This window comes from Piliocolobus tephrosceles, chromosome 7 (assembly GCF_002776525.5).
Source record: "Piliocolobus tephrosceles isolate RC106 chromosome 7, ASM277652v3, whole genome shotgun sequence".
In the NCBI taxonomy this organism is placed as follows: domain Eukaryota; kingdom Metazoa; phylum Chordata; class Mammalia; order Primates; family Cercopithecidae; genus Piliocolobus; species Piliocolobus tephrosceles.
Window position 1 is genome coordinate 22,724,759 of NC_045440.1, and position 18,350 is coordinate 22,743,108.

Below are 18,350 nucleotides of genomic sequence, written 5' to 3' on the forward strand. Positions count from 1 at the left end.
TTTGACTCCTCTAAAACCTTCTAAATCTTCCATAGCAGTTGGTCCATTTGCTGAGCTGCAGAACTCATGCTTTCATAAAGGAATTTTACTTCACAGATTCAAAGAGTGGTTCAGGGTAGTAATGGTCATTGGACCATTTTTCTCGTTTTTCAGGTGTGGAAACTGACACTCAGAGAAACTGGATGACTTGCTAGCTAGCTGCCAGATGAAACTAGATTCCTAAATACCTAGAACCTGTCTGGTGTTACTTCTGCTACAACATATTATCTGGATACCTGTCTTACTCTGTTTTGTGCTGCTATGATAGAATATCTGGGACTGGGTAATTTATTAACAAAATAAGTTTATTTGGATAACAGTTTTGGAGGTTGGGAATTCCAAAATCAGGCAGCCCACCTGGTGAGGGTTTCTTGCTGCTTCAACTCATGGTAGAAAGAGGGGATGGGGAAGAGAAGGGGAATGTGTAAAGAGACCAAACACAAGAAAGAACAATCTGGTTTCTGCTAACTAATCCAATCCTGCAAGAGGGAGAACTCGCTTCCCTAGATGGTATTAATCTACTCATAAGGGATCCATCCCTGTGACCCAACCACCTCCCACTAAGCTCCACCTCCCAACACTGCCATATTGGGAATCAAATTTCAACATGAGCTTTAGCAGGAACAAGCCACATCTGACCCACAGCAATATCTTCTCCAATGTAATTTTTCCATTATCAATAAACTCACAGTGACCCATTATGGCATGAGGTTCAAAATGTGTTCTATCTATTCATTAAACACTATTATGAGTCCACAAGGATATTTATTCCAAGCAGGGAGCTCGAATGAGAAAGAATGACACAAACAGGGTTTTCTCTTTGTGGCACCTCTACTGGGATGGGCCACCTTAGTCTGTTTCTTGTATTGAACATGATCTCCTCTAGTGATTTATATAGAAAACCTTATGGAAACTGCAAGAGAGAAATTCTGCTGGGTACTTTGCCTAAGTTATCTCATTCAGCCCTCACAAATCATGACGAGTGTGTATGTGGTGTGTGAGAAACTTTGGTTTCTCTGAACCTAAATTCGTGCTGCTTACACTGTACCAGGTTACTCAGTGAAATCTCCAACTCTGCCCTGAAATTAAGCAAAAGCAATATTTGTTTTCATATAGTGTAAATATATGTGTATATTTCAGGCTTTCAAATTAACAGAACCATGTTTGAACTGATACGACATTTTGTATTTCCCAACTGTTCCATAATTTTTTGTTTGATCAATGAGAAAATCTTTATAAGTGACTTTGCAAGTCATAGTGTTTTTTTTGTTTTGTTTTGTTTGTTTTGTTTTTTTTTTTTTGGCAAGAAGTAGTGGCCTGAACAGAACTGACTTTGTCATTCTATGGCCTCAGAGGCAGGGATGAATTACAGCTTTTAAAGTTTCCTGGGTTTTGTCCATGTCCTAGGTTGGTAAACCCATCCATCTCAGCTCCAGAATTGTTGTAGACTCCTCAGGGCCACTGGGAGCTATTGTCTAAAAGACCAGGTCTCAGCCAGATGTGGTGGCTCCTGCCTGTAATCCCAGCCCTTTGGGAGGCTTGGGCAAGCAGATTGCTTGAGCCCAGGAGTTTGAGACCAGTCTGGGCAACATAGCAAACCTCGTATCTATAAATAAATAAATAAATAAATAAATAAATAAATAAATAAATAAGCTGAGCATGGTGGCTCTTGCCTGTGATGTCATATATTCAGGAGACTGAGGTGGGAGGATCGTTTGAAACTGGGAGTTTGAAGCTGCAGTGAGCTGACATTGCATCACTGCCCTCCAGTCTGGGTGATAGAATGAGACCCTGTCTAAAAAAAGTAAAATAAAAATAAATAAAGTACTAGGCGTCTCTTTTACAGAGCAAAGTGAAAAATATTACCAAGATTGATGTGAAAGTCACAGACACTGATGTTTGTGATTTGTGGAAGACTCATTACCACATTGAAATGTCAATGCCTCCATGCAACCTAATGAACGCTTGGCCTTAAGTCACCCAGTATTATGTAATGTAATAAAAATCTACTGGGGTTCAGCGGGGTAGGTGCTAGTGTCATGGTGTTACAACACTTTTGTACAGTGGCCAACACAATGACTGCTTTCATATTCATTTCCTTTGGCTTCATTGATTATGTTGTGTGACTATGCATAAACACGGCATAAATATTAGTCTGATTTACACTGCAGTGACCTTTAGCAAGCAGCACCAATTTCCTTACAACTCCAGTCTTGTAGCTCCCAAAACTCAATATTTGGGAATGGTACATATAAGCAAAGCCAAGGTGCTAAAAGGTGTATCTAAAATATAGGCGTTTACTCATTTAACCCCAGCTACAGAAATAAATAGTCAGTGGAAACTCAGTTAGACTGTGAGCAGAATAAGAACAAGAAATGAAATCCCAACAAAGGAATTTTACCAGCAGATATGAGAGAGTTGCAGGAAGAAGTTCTTCTGTAAAATATCGTGGTTAAAATCTATGAGGCTACAGTTAAAGTTTAAGCCAGGCGCTGAAAGAACCATAGATTTGCTCCTAGCTCTGCTCTGATTCTTTGAAAATATTGGACATAAAATTTGAACTCAAGTGCCTATTTTCACATCTGTAGTTTGAAGCATATATCTATCAATTCTAGTGACATGTTTTGGTCATATTTAACACACTTAGATCACAGCATTATCTAATTCATAGATGACACTAAGGTTAGGTCTGTTGAATAAATTAGGGTTTGGTCTTCTTATTGCCTGTGGTGCTCACACATAATTAAAAGGCAGCATGGAATGGTGGTTAAGTGCATAGGTTGGACCCAGAAAACCTGTATCTGACTCTTCACTACACTACTTATACATGTAAACCCAGTTAAGTTCCATAACCATTCTGTGCCTCACTTTCATCAAGGGTACGTTGTAATAATGTTTCCTACATCATAAGATTGTTATAATAATTAGCTGAGTAAATATAAGTAAAGCAATTAGGGCAGAGCCTGGCATATAGAAAACACAAGTACATGTTATTAAATTTGACCTTGTTAAAAAGATCTTTATTAACTCTATGATTTCCTGTTTATTCCCTTCTTGACAATATTCTATTAAAATAATTTATGAATACTGAAATTGCCCAGTGAAGAGCAGGGGAAAGTGAAGGTAAAGATTCACAATCAAGGAGCAAGAATAAACATTTTACACATCCCCAGATCTCCCAAGTTGCTCTCATGTCCTAGAATACAAACCAATCAATGCATTTCAAGGAGGCTCCTTTGTAAAACACAATGCATTACTCATTAGCTTAGGAATCTGAAAATAGAATGCATTTTCTCACAACTGCAAAAAGGAACAGAAGGGCAGGTATGCTACTTAATTTCCTTGTTTGAATTCAGTATTACAGTGTGCAGCATTTTTTACTAGACGAACCTAGGCATAACATGTTTATCATAAGCTTTCGCTTTGAGGCCTTTAATTTGCCCATACTCCCTCCCCTTGAGTTCCCATTGCAGTTACACTAGGGAAGCAACTTTCTGATCCTATAGCCTACACATAGCTTAGAGGTTTGTCTGTCTTACTTTCACATTCCATTGAGCAAAGGAATTGTTTCCAAAAGAATAAGGCAATAAATTTCCTGTTTTTGCCTTTAAAATGCATAGGTAATCTGCTTAGAATGATCTCTCTTTGAATATATAAGTCTGAAACATCTTAGCGTATGGTGATTATGAGCTAATTCCTGCTCCATTCTTCCAGGCTGAACTATAGCTCTTAGGTCTATCCTGTAAAGACTCAGCTCTGAGCCCATTTAGATTAAACCAAAGGATACCATAAGAAAGCTGGTAGCCACCCTTGGATAGGGTCAAGAATTGGTCATGCTTCAACCAGCCCATGGTTTGTTCTGCAGTGATTCATAGACATCTGCTTGTCAATGAGTTGCAATCTTGCATTAACCTCTACCATGAGTTTCCAGACCACATACCTGGGCTTCTGCCTGTTTCCTGAATAGCACTCCATTTGTAATCCACTTTCCTGATAGCATTGGAAATTGGAACTGAAATAGAGGACCCTGACATACAACTTTACCCCCATTGTTATTTGCTTTGGGGACTGGACCACTTTTCTCTATTTCATATGTTGGTTTTTATTTTGTTCAAAACCACATGGACTACCTGGAACCATGACATTGATTTCTATTTACCAGTCATATCTCCACCATATCGAAGTTCTTTCTTCTGCACCACTCTTTAGATCAGACTCCTCTGTAAACTGACAGCTCAAATCAAGAAATAATTAATGCTACTTGTGGATACTCTCATTCTTATTTAAGCTCTCAGAGATAGCACCACATTTGGGTTTGTTAGTTCTGGCCTGGCTTATGTCTACTCACTCATGTCCTCATTGAGCAGCTACAGACGGTTAGTTCATCATGACCCATAGAAGGGCCTAATGCGATCCTACTTCATTAAAAATTAGAATCACGTACTCACAGACAGACACACACACACACACACACACACAAATGCACATACACAAAAATAATATTCCCAGAATTACTCACAATAGAAATACATGTACACATGCACAAAAATGTCATTGCAGGATTATTTTTTATTTCAAATCATTTAACAATGTATGAATAAATCATGGGATATTCATACAATAGAGTACTACACAATAATAAATAAACATAATTTATTAATACATGCAACATTATAGATAAATTTTGTAGGCATAACTGAGCAGAAAAAGCCAAACACAAAAGGATATATTCTCAGGGGTTGTGTCTATATAAAGGGCAAAAACAGACAAAACTAAGTGGCTATGGTGACTACCTCTGGGAAACAGAAGAGAAGACACAGAGAACAAGAGTTAGGAAGTAAACATGAGTAAATCACAAACTCCATCTTCTAGGAGCTAGCAGTCCTGCAGAGAAGACGAAAATGTACATAGAGGTTTATGAAATTGGAAGTAGCACCTTAGGGGACAGCAAGCAGAGAGCCTTTCCTTTGACTCCTAAGGCTCCCTAGAGATCTGGAAGGCTTTTATTTTATGATAGAGTTTATATTACAGTGAGTCCTGGAAACTGTCATCCAGCTGCTATAACTTGACAAAAGAAGAACTTGAGGCATCCCAGGATGTAGATAATGTTTCATTGCAGTCTCTCAGTAAAAAGACAGACATTTTCACATTCAATATCTGTGCACTTTTCTGACTATGTATTCTCATTATAACATTATTAAAGATAAAAATATGACCTCCTGCAGTTAAGGTTCCTGCTATTTAATTTTGGGGCTACAGACTTATAAATAGTACGTAATCTTCCCCTTGGTTATTTATCCACCCTCATTCTACCAATATTATTCTGTGGGCAGATGATGCCAAAGTCTATAGCTGTAGCCCTGAGATCCCTACCCTGCTGTCAAGCACACTTGCTACACAGGACCACTTGAACACTTCCTCAACCTTGACAGTATGTCTCCACAATACTATTATTTCTTCCTCTGCAATCTGTTGAGTCCATTCTCTCTTCCCCTCCCTGATAATTATCATTCTCTTTGCCACCTCATGCCTTTTCCTGGACAATTGTAGCTACCACCTAATTGGTCTTCACAACAATTTGTATCCATCCTAACTGTGACTCCTTCAAGACCATAAACATGTTGACACCATTCTTTTGCTTCTAAGTGTTAATGTCTCCCAATTGCTAATTGAATGAAATCAAAGCCCCTGGGCCTGGCCTTCATAGCTGGTTTCAAGCTATGTCACTTAGGCCTTTTTCTGCTCTACTTCTCATATCTGATTCTTGTAACTAGACTGATTATCTCAACATTTGCTGCATCTAGTCTTACTAATCATATTTTGTTTCTTTTATTCATAATTGGCCCTCTGCCATAGATTTGCATCCTCCTATCTTCAGAGACCTAATTCTATGTATCCCACAATGTCTAATTCAAATGTTACCTCTTTGATAAAAGTTTTTTTCCTCATTCCTTCCAGGTACAATTTCTCCCTCCTTTCAAGGACCATCACCACTTTATTTTTATATCTTTTATATGTGTTTATCAATGTTCCCCTTTTATCAAGGGCCTAATTTCAAAAAAAAAAAAAATACTAAATGTAGAATGAGAAAGCAGTAGTTTGAATCCTACCTTTGTTGCTTACTAAGTATGTGATTTGAGGCAAGTCATTTAGCTTCAATTTTTTGTTTTTTCTTTCTTTTTTTTTTTTTTTTTGAGACAGAGACTTGCTCAACTGTTGCCCAGGCTGGAGTGCAGTGGTGTGATCTTGGCTAACTGCAACCTCTGCCTCTTGGGTTCAAGCAATTCTCCTGCCTTGACCTCCTGAGCAGCTGGGACTACAGGCATGCACCACCATGCCCGGCTAATTTTTGTATTTTTAGTAGAGACGAGGTTTCACCATGCTGTCCAGGCTGGTCTTGAAATCCTGACTTTATGATCCGCCCAGCTTGGCCTCCCAAAGTGCTAACATTACAGGTGTGAGCCACTGTGCCCGATTTTTTTTATTATGTGAAAATATGGAAGATGGCTGCAAATTTTCAGGACTTACTACAATATAAACTACATCCTAAAATGAAAGCCTTCCAGATCACTACAGAGCCTCGGGAGTCAACAAAAAGACTTTCTGCTAGGTGCCCTCTAAGGCTACTCCCTGTTTCATAAATCTCTATGTACATTTTCCTATCCTCTGCAAGGTTACAAGCCGCCCCTAGAGGATGGAGTTTGTGATTTACTCATGTTAAGTCCCTTAACATAAGCACCATGCCTTGTACACAGTTAGTGCACTAGAAATGTGTGTTCTTTAAGTAAATCATGCAAAAGAATCATATAATGAGAGGGTGGTATTTTACATAAAGAATTAGACAAGTCTAGAACTTATTGGGAATGACCAAAGAAGTTGTATTCACTGATAACATCAGGATCTAAACCCAGGTGTCATGTCTCAGAGGCTAAGACTCGAATAACTTGACGGTTTGTCTAATCATAAATAAAACAGTGAAAGGAACTCCAGTGATCATCTAGTTCAAGCACGTCATTTTATAGGGGCATCCCTCCAACTGCTGAAATGCTTTTCCCACTTAATATACTCAGAAAAAGCTGCAGCAAGAAGCCAGGTTTCCTCTTTTCTCTAGAGATCTCTGCAGCTTGTCACTCTGCTTACCTCTGGAAGCCCTGTTGCTAGGCAACCATGAGCTCTTTCTACCACTGAAGTTTTAAGTGCATTTTACGAAATTTCTCTGCTTGATATACTTGAATGATGGTAGAGTTTACTAGTGAGAAAGAACAAGCCTGAAAACAGCCAGCTTGTGAGCTTAGGGAAGTTAACTTAGTCTGGTTCCTCTAACTGGACAATGAGATTGTCTTACTTGATGTGAGTAATGAATAGGGGATTGGCATTACAGCATCAAGCATCCCGACTCCACACCAGCTCTGGGCATGTGGATGAAAGTGCTTGCATCTTTTTCAAGTGTAGTAAATGTTAATCTCACTATGCCCTTTTGAAATACAGACTTTTCCATGAAAATTACATGTTTTGGTTGTTTGTTTTAACAAGATTTTCACTTGGAAACTTCCACGTTTAATCTGATTTTTATAGCAACTGCATATAGTAGAGGCCTTTTTCTTGCGCCTGATTTATGATCTTTCCCTGGAAATTGCCCTGGGGACCCCTCTGGCCCACTGCTGAACTCTGGTACTCTTGGTTTCTCTGGTTCCTTCAATAGGGGAGAAAATGGGAATTAAAACTGACTTCTTTAACTGGTTTCAGCCTTGCTATTCGTATTTCTCTGCAATGCAGTACAGCATTCTCTCCTAAGCACAGCGAGTTCTAACTCTGGCAATGTTTTCATCATTTATAATATATTTTAATATCGGGACTCAGTTTACACACTTGGGAGGATTCAGTTAGCTCTTTCTCAAAAGCTTGGATATAATGAGACGTCTGTAGCCAGTTGCTCTCCTGGCCATTATTTTGTCTCACAAGCCAACTCTGAACCCAGTTTACTTCATGAAAATTGACAACAGTGGTTTTATTTTTAGCTGTTGAACCAACTCTGCAATGATAAATCAACCAGTTATTTCAAAGGTGATCCAAGAGCTAGGAATTATTATTCCAAAATATTTGAAAGTTGCCAAGGGCCATACAAACTTTATTATATCATTTATAATAAAACATGTTAGAATTAAAACTTACAATAATTTACTTTTATATATCACTTTTCAGAATATAAAATACCTTATCTTGATGCTTACAATGACCTTGTGGGAGAGGCAAAGCTCTCTGAAGGTAGGTATTAGCTCCAAGTTATACACTTGAGAAGCTGAGACTCAGGGAAGTAACATGACTTGTTCAGGAACATTCTATGGAGGAGTTAGGACTTTAACCCAAGATGTTCAGTTTCAAACTCACCACTCTTTTACTAATGATACTCTGCAAAATATCAGAAGATTATACGTATTGAGCTACTTATCCCATATCTTGTGTGATAGAAAGTAATGATAATTCTAATCAATGCTAATACTAAACATCGTGAATACATTTGGAATTCAGGTTCTATGACACACATGCTATTATTTTCCACATTTTATTGATAAAGAAATTCAGGCAAAATCAAGTTACATAACTTGCCAAATATCACACATTTAAGAGAAAGATGAGGATTCAAATCGAGGCCAGTTAGTGAGTCCTGAGCACCGCTATATCAAATATAAGGCAGCTAGCTGCAGAGAAGGGGCAGTGGTGACCAAGCAAGTTCACAGGTTCATTTGAGGACCCATCTTGGGACCTCATATTCATTAACACAGTATTCACTTGCTATAAGCTTCAAGCAAATAACTGGTTGGTTTATGACTATGCAGCTAAAGAATATTAGACTCAAGAACTATGGGTCTAAGAACATAGCTGAATCTGGTGGGTTCAGGGTCATAGAGATGGCTCCTCCCCTAAGTTATTGATCGAGACACGTGCCTTTGACCCTGCTCTAAATCATTCCTATATCTTTATTTTTTCCCCATGGGACATAACTTAAATAAAATCTGATAGGTAGGATGATCTTATGTTCTCCATTTTCCCAGGTCCTTACTGTTTTACTTCTGTTGTTTCAGAGTAATTATTGACAATAGCCCCTTTCACTCTCAAAGGCTTCCCAGTTTGGGTAGTAGATTACATGGTAAGAAACCCATAGTTTCCAAACTATCGAAATTTCAATTGAGTGGAAAACCTCACATTTTGTTGTATAATTGACTTGAATATGGATAGTTAATAGCTATTTCGCCTTGATTAGATTGAACTTAGCTCAGTTTCACGTCTTTCATCTGCAAGATGGAGGTACCAATATAAATCTTGCATACTTTTTATGAGGATTACATTATACACAAGCATTGGCTCCCTGTGAATTTGTTCCCATTATTCGCTTCCAGTATCCTTTATTTAACACCTAACTGAGGACTGACAGTTGTTCTTTTCTGTATATGCCGCTTGTCTTTTAAAATAGGTAAGCCCCTCAGTGGTCATGATCCAACGTCACATCATTGTAAGCCCCAATCACTTGATATGCTTCCTTGTAGTTGCTTTTTGTGTAATGAATGTTTGCAGATAGTAGATTTCTCTATGAATTGATCTTATTGAAATATTTAAGCATTTCTAGTGTACAATAGTTTCATGGAATCAATGTTAACGTCAGAAAGTCATCCAGCCACAGATCTTACTCTCTTAGGTAAGCAAGTTCATCCTGGTGGATACAAGGCTTCTTTTATGCTACTATGGTATTCCTTAGCAAATAACTGCAAGAATGCTTTACATGTTATGGTGCATTGCAGCTAGAAGTCTTCCCTTCTTTCTGATCCTTATATCAATATTTGTTTTCTTCATTTTGTACATGATAAAAGTTCATCCTTTATTAAGCTACTAAATAGTATGCCAGTGGCTTTAAAGTGATTTAGGCTCTCTGCAAGAATTTCCAAGTTCCTTAAAGAAGCACTGCATTGTATCTTAAGAGTTACCACACGGTTTGGCTACAGAGAAAGTCAGTTCCAAGTTAAAATTTATATGAAGATATGTTTGCAGGGGTCTTTGCAGCCCTCAGGACTGATCTGCATAGGATCTGTATAACATGCAGTTGAGAGGGAGAGTAAGACACAATGGCTGGCCTGAAACATACACACCAGAGCCATTCTAGAAGAATCTGACCTTGCTAGAAAGGCCAGCGGCAGAGATGACCAGGGAGGTCTCAGCACAGTGAAACTGGCCTCAGTTAAGGTGTTCCAAGTGGTCAGTGTTGAGGAACAGAATGAGGTAGTGAGAGCATAGTATGGAAAAATCCAAGGATGAGGGAGTAGCATTCCTGGCAATCAGAGAAACTGTTGCTATGAGTCCAGGAAATTTCCTCATTGAGAACTTTAGGCCTACCCTCTTTAGGGATTAGGAATTATACTTCCTCCATAAACATTCATCACATTTTATAGCAATTTCTTGTTAATTATCTGTCACCTCACTAGACTGTAAACTATGTGAAGGTAGGGGGATCTCAGCCTTATCCTGCGCTAATCCAGTACCCAGCAGGCACACTGTAGCTGTTCAATAAATAATTGTTATATAAACAAATGAACCAACAAGCTACACAAACAGCAGTATCTTAGCCATGAGTCTAGGTAGAACACTAAAGCAAAGCTTCATAAGGGAACTAATTAATCAGGCAAGTACCAGGTTGAAATTGTGGGTGTGATATGGACTCACCTCCATGGACAATACCCAAGGTCAACCTGGCAGAGACTCCATGGGACCACTGAAATTCAGGGTATAGCATATGGCTTAATCCTAAGTCTAACCAAAGAGAAGACACTACCATTGATATCCCCTGTTCTTGTTTTGCTTAGAGAACAGAAGTATGATGCTAATAGGTCAAGCCTTGGGGAGTCACAAAAGGCTCTGGGGTATTTGTCCTTGCATTGGGTCATTTTAAGCAGATGCTTCTGGCAGATTCTGTAAAATCTACGTATTGGTTTTATTTTTATTGTAATTTGATGGAAATCTGGCTATTGATTTTTAGAGAAAAAGCAAAAAAAAAAAAAAAAAAACTTGGAAAGGTTTTGATTCTTTCCATTAACTTCATTAGGACTATAACAAATCAGTCATCTATTAAGACTACAGCATTTGTATAGAGAAGACAGAGTCCCACATTAAAATTGTTTTGTGCCAATCTCTGTCTCTCCCTAAACAAACACAGTATGTTGCTTAACTATTCTTCTAAAGATTTTTTTTACTTGGGCAGGGCATGGTGGCAGAGCCTGTGGTCTCAGCTACTCAAAAGGCAGAGGTGGGAGGAACCCTTAAGCCTGGAAGATCGAGGCTGCAATGAGCTATGCTCACACCACTGCACTCCAGCTTGAGCAACAGAGTGAGAACTTATCTCAAATAAATAAACCAATAAAAATAAAGAGATTAACAAAATAATAATCTAGAAAGACAAAAAAACGCTTATTTATTTTTTGAGACAGGGTCTCACTCTGTCACCTAGACTGGAGTGCAGTGGCATGATCACGGCTCAATGCAACCTCGACCTCCTGGACTCAAGCAATACTCCCAACTCAGCCTTCTGAGTAGCTGGGACTATAGGTGTGCATGACCATGCCAAGCTAATTCTTGCATTTTTAGTAGAGATGGGGTTTCACCATGTTGTCCAGGTTTGTCTTGTGCCCCTGGGCTCAAATGATCCATCCACCTCAGCCTCCCAAAGTGCTGAGATTATAGACATGAACCACCATGCCTGGCCAATATCTTCATTTTTCATGTAAATAATTTCACTTTAAAAAGATCATTTGCTTATTTGCTTTGAGGTAAATTAAAGACTTCAGGAAATATCAAAAATACTCAATATACATTTGAATCTATTAACACATCTTCATCAGGAAATATCAAAAATACTCAATATACATTTGAATCTATTAACACATCTTCATTTTCTATTTGAAAAAAATTTTAAAAACACTATGAGGTAGTTTTTAAGGATACTTCAGGCTGAGCTATGAGTCACTCTGGGATAAGTACAGTTCAAGGTGAAGCTGAGGCATGGTCAGATCAAAACCAATGGAATGAACATTAATATATTTAGCTCTGTATCCTAGGGCTTAGGCAAGAATTTGAAGTAGAGAATGTGCTCTGAAAGCGGATGAAACAACAGATGAAAAATGTTTAAAGTGAACAAATTAAATAATCTTGAAGGATGTGTCTGTTAATCAGCTAACCAGTGATACCAAATAATGCCCAAATAGGCTGAGGCATTTGACTTACATTGTATGTAGTGATAACATACAATCAGGTCAAACCTGTGGTTCCTGGCATGAGTTTCCATAGTTTGAATGGATGGCACAGCTCAGAAAAGACAAGTGACAAGAACGATGTCTAGATTCTAATAGTGCTGAGCCACAGCTGAGATTAAATCTCTTATCTCACCATGAAAATGAAAAGTTGAGCAGGAAGACAAGATAAAGAGGAACAAAGAGGCCTACACCTCAGAGGCAAAGGTGAAGGCTGTAGCCCTGTGGCTTTCAGATGCTCGCGGCTCATGAGAGCTGAAGCAGATCAATGACAACAAATCTAATTCATGACCTATGCTGTCACTGAACTTCTTTCTGTTCTGATGGGGATTGGCTACAAACTGGGAGGGAAATTAGGGCGCAGTGAGGGCTTCAGTATCCCATGGCAGAATTAAGTGGGGAGTCACAAAAGGCACTGGGGTATTTGTCCTTGCATTAGGTCATTTTAAACAGACGCTTCTGGCGGATTCTGTAAAATCTACGTATTGGCTTTATTTTTATTGCAATTTGACAGATAGAAAGTAATACTAAAAAATTCCTGCTAAGTGCAACATTTTCTTTCTCACCACCTAGGATGAATGAACCTTATCTAGAGTAAAGGAGAGATGGTAAAGAAGATGCCAGAGAGGGCCGGTCTATGTACCTGCCTGTCATCCCTACAACTGCTCAGTGATCTAGGTTTCATTTCTCCCTGTTTTACAACAAGGAAACTAAGACTCATGGAAATTAAATAATTTGTAAAAATGTACAATACAGGAAGAGACAGAGATAGGTATCAAAGGTAGATCTTTTTCAATCTTATGGCACCTTCAGCTAACTTAAGACTCTGAGAATCTAAGTCTATGAACTGCAACAAAAACAAAAGACACTGTCTGCCCTTCTTTTTTAGACTGGGCTGTCCTCACCTGTTAGCTATTAAGAAATGTGATCATTTTCAGGCCCTTACTCTGGAGTCTGACTCCAATCATCATGCCTATTAACCAATCTTCAGATGCATATTTTGCTAGGTTCTGAGAGAGACTGAAAACTTTTAACTCCTAAATCTTGACCTCATAGGGTTTATAATCTAATTGGCAACACAAGATAAATATTGTAAATAGGTCACCATATTAGTCCAGAAGCAGGACAGAAGAAAAAATGTAAGCAGTCAAAAATGCGAACTCAGATTAATAGGAACTGCTTTAACTAGAAGAGATGAGATATTATTATGACCTAAAGGATTCACAGGACTAGAAAGAGAGGTAATGGCAAAAACATTCCTGTACCAGAGAAGATTGAGTAAGATGAGCATCATGGTTAACTATAGGAGATTTTTTCTTTCTTTTTTTTGGGATAAATTCCTGCTCTGTCACTGAGACTGGAGTGCAGTGGTGCGATCTGGGCTCACTGCATACTCTGCCTCCCGGGTTCACGCCATTCTCCTGCCTCAGCCTTCTGAGTAGCCGGGACTACAGGTGCCCGCCACCACGCCCAGCTAATTTTTTGTGTTTTTAGTAGAGACAGGGTTTCACCGTGTTAGCCAGAATGGTGTCAATCTCCTGACCTTGTGATCCGCCCGCCTCGGCCTCCCAAAGTGAGCTATAGGAGATTTTAAATTCACGGATCCTTCCAATGCTGCTCAAATCCTTTAGCTGTATTCATCCTTTTTGTTCCCACATGCATAGATTTCTATTCCCCTCTCCAACACTAACTCCCAGTTTACCAAAGACAGATGGTTAAGGAGGTGTAATCCATGGGAAATAGATGTTTCTGAAGTCACAAGGTTTAGTACATATAGTAGAGCATCAGTCTATAGTTCTCCTTGCTCTTTTATATTTTTCAAGAACTGATATCTTTTTAGTATGCAAATAGAGGTATGAGTCAGCAAAAAGAAAATAAAGTTTTTGTTATAAGTCAAACTGATTATTAGCATTGCTGTATGTTTTGAAAGGAAATAAATGGCATTCACTTCTTTAATCTATCCATATGCTATATGTATATCATCGAAAAGTCTTTAGAATCAAGAGTTAGCTCCAACACGGTACTACATAGATTTATACACACAAGGGTTAAAGTATTAAAAACTATCTTAAAGCTACATGGAAAGCGAACAGCCAATGAAACACTCTTTTGATGAGGTAATGCTATTTGCTTAAGCTTCATTGGTTGAGTCTAAAATTTCTGTTTCCAGGAGTTGGAGGACAAGTTTCTCTGCAACCAGAAAGAACTGGATAGTCTCCAATTGCTTATATAAGATATTTTATGATCACTCAGTAAAAGCAAGTCCCTCCTCGACTTGCCAATAGCCTAGAATTATTTCCCAACAAACTCATACATAAACTAGCCTGCAGGGATTTCTGCTTGTTCCAAGAGAAAATCTACATAAGAGATTAAGAAATGCACAGTAAAATTCTAAGTAATTATATTTGTGTACTATGTTGGAAAGAATATTAAACTATAAGTTAACACACTTCATTCCTAATCCAAACTCTGATACAATCACCTTGGCAACTTTGTGCTTCTACTTACCACTTCTAGGATTTAAGTTCATCTTGTTTTTGTTTTTCAAAATTCTTATTTCTTGCTGAAAAATGACAATAATTGTGGCAGTCCTACCTATTCTACAGAATTTTTGCATGCAAAGGCATCCAATGAAATATCGAATATGCAAGGGCTCTGAAAGATATCACATCTACCTCAACTTCCATGGTTTCCTATAATTTTAGGGACAGATGACATTATGACCCCTTTCTGAGGTAACATTAGTACCCTTTATAAGCAAACACAGAAATCCTCTTAGGTAGATGTGATATGTCCATATGTTAAAAGAAAAAAAAACCCAGGAACTGAGAAGGCAATCTGCCTTAATGTTAGAGGGGAAGATACAGGTTTTCTTGAGGTAGAGTTCTATCCAAGCCAAACTGTCTTGAGACTTAATTATCTAATTAGAATAGCTCTCTTAACTTTGTGAAGTATAGTTAGGCTGCTTGTCCCATTGGGAGTTTCCAGTCCTATCTTCAAGCCCATGAGACTTTGAAGCAAGTATCCCACTACTCACTGCAATGTCTAGCCATCTAAGTATACAACCCACTGCATAGGCACATCTATAGCTTCAAGTCTGTTGCTATCTTGGCAAGAAAAAAAAAATGCAACAGATTTATTTTCTAGGAGAGAGTTCTAGTTATAGATCTTAACATATTTAAAAGCAAAATTCTTGATATTCTTTCTACCCAACTCTAGCCTTCCCAAATCCCCACCTCTCTCATCTTAGTAAATGGCAATCCCATCCTTCATGTTGCTTAAGCAAAACATCTTGGAGTCATCTTTATTTCTCCTCTTTTTCTCCACCCAACCTTGATTCTATCAGCAAATACAGGGGACCTACTTTTGAAATCCACTCACAATCCAGCCTCTTCCACTCATAATCACCATTGTGATTATCACTCTGGTGGAAACTGCTGCCATTTCCCCCCCTGGATTATTGCAAAAACTTCTTAATTACTCTCCCTGCTTATGCCCATCTCATACAGTCTATTGTTCAAAAAGCAACTTGAGTAATTCTCCTAAACAGTTAATAAGCAATGTCACCTCTCTGCTCCAGAACCTCAGAGGTCCCATCTCACTCAACGTGAAAGTCAGAGGCCTTACACTGACCTGGCCCCAACACTACCTCTCTACTCCTCTTCTACTACTGCCCTCTTCTGTTCCTGGAATACAGCAAGCATTGGCATCCGCCCTCCGCACCTTTGCACTGCGCGTTTCCTCTGTCTCGGATGACTGTCTTCCAGCAAATTTTCTCTTGCTCTCTCTTCAGCTTTATTCTCAATTATAACCTTTTCAAAGGTGTTCTTAATCTACTCTCATTGCAATGGTTAATTTTGTGTGGCAACTTGACTGGGTTAAGGGATGCCTAGGTAGTTGATGAAACATTATTTCTGGTTGTGTCTATTTCCAGAAGAGAGTAGCATTTGACTCAGTATACCCAGTAAAGACGATCCCTCCTCACCAAGGTAGGTGGGCATCATGAAATTCATGGAGAGACAAGATGGAACAAAAAGGTGGAGGAAGGGAAATTTCACTCTCTGTCTCCTTCTCCCTCCTTCCCTTCCTCCCTCCCTTCCTTCCTCCTTCTCTCTCTCTCTCACACGCAAACACACACTTCTTGAGCTGGAGCATCTATCTTCTCCTGTCCTCAGAAATTTTAGTTCTTGGTCTCTGCATCTTCAGATTCCAGGACTTACACTAGCACAACCCTAGCACCCCCTCCAAACACACACCCTGTTCTTAAGACTTTAGACTCAGGCTAGGAGTCACACCAGGGGCTCCCCTCATTATCAATCCTTCAGACTCAGGGTGGGAATCACACCATGGGCTCCCCTCATTATCAGACCTTCAGACTCAGGGTGCGAATCACACCATGGGCTCCCCTGGTTCTCAGGCCTTCAGACTTGGACTAAATTACACCACCAGCTCTCCTTGTTCTCCAGCTTACAGATGGCAAGTCATGGGTCATCATCTTCATAAATGCATGAACTGATTTGTATAATTAATCTCCTCATACATATTTGGTTTTTCTATAGAACCTTGACTATTAAACCCATACAAAATTACATCTTCTACACACGCCCTTTCTCTTCTACATTGCTATGTTTCTCTCTACAGTTCTTGTCACTGTCTAGCAGATTTTAGGTTGTCTTGTTTATTGTCATCCTTTTGCACAACAACATAAGCTCCATGAGGACAAGGATTTCATCATTTTTCTTCTATATTCACAGCGCCTAGCAGTAGGTGCTGAAAAATATTTAAATATAGTACCCAGGAAAGGTACTGTATTCATATCTTACTTGAAGTAGTCATAAAATATTTAATACTTAAGGAAAAACCAAGTGTTATTAGGAATTCTTAAAATTGATCCTAAAAATATTGTAATTTATATGTTCCCAGAGGAGGCATTCAGTCAGTGTCAGTATCACTGGACTAAGTGAATAGCTGCTCAAGGACATTCTATTGATTGGAGAAACAGGAAAAAGTAATGTACAAATGAATGCTTAGAATTACTCAGACACTGGGCGATTTTCTTTCTTTAGCGTTTTGATCTAATTTCAAGAATCTCAGTGATGAATAATTATTTAGATGTACGTATTCTTATGCATTCATTATAAAATCAGTCTTTTCTGTTTATGTATAAACACATGTGTACCAACAAGATACTGAAATATCATCTATTATTCTGACTACAGACAGTGAAATTCTGATACATGCGTAAGTTACTCTGTAAGCCCAAGTTAACCAGTTATTCAGGCAGGTTGAGAATTCATTTTAGATAGAAAGAATTTTTAAAATGATCTAGAAGAATCAGTATGTCTCTGAGAACCTTACTGATGTGCAGAGGGAGTACCTTCATAAGAAACAATATGGCATATATTAAAGAAAATATTATTCTGATACTTGTTAAAAGGATATGAAAGATTTTAATCAGGACTATTGCCATAGATATCAACACCATTAGAGTAGAGGAGAGAGATGACCTCTGAATACAAAACAGACCTTTAAGGATTTATAGCCAAAGAGTGGAGTGAGGGAATCAGTGGATAGAAAATTACTGGCTGGGTGCAGGGGCTCATGCCTGTAATCACAGCACTTTGGGAGCCAAAGCAAGCAGATGGCTTGAGGCCAGGAGTTCAAGACCAGCCTGGCCAACATTGCAAAACCCCGTCTCTACTAAATATGCAAAAATTAACCAGACGTGATTGTGCACATGTGTAATCCCAGCTACTCGGGAGGCTGAGGCAGGAGAATCACTGGAACTCAGGAGGCTGAGGTTGCAGTGAGCTGAGACAGCACAGCTGCACTACAGCCTGGGTGAAAATCTGTCGAAAGAAAGAAAGAAAGAAAGAAAGAAAGAAAGAAAGAAAGAAAGAAAGAAAGAAAGAAAGAAAGAAAGAAAGAAAGAAAGAAAGAAAGAAAGAAAGAAAGAAAGAAAGAAAGAGAGAAAGGAAGGAAGGAAGGAAGGAAGGAAGGAAGGAAGGAAGGAAGGAA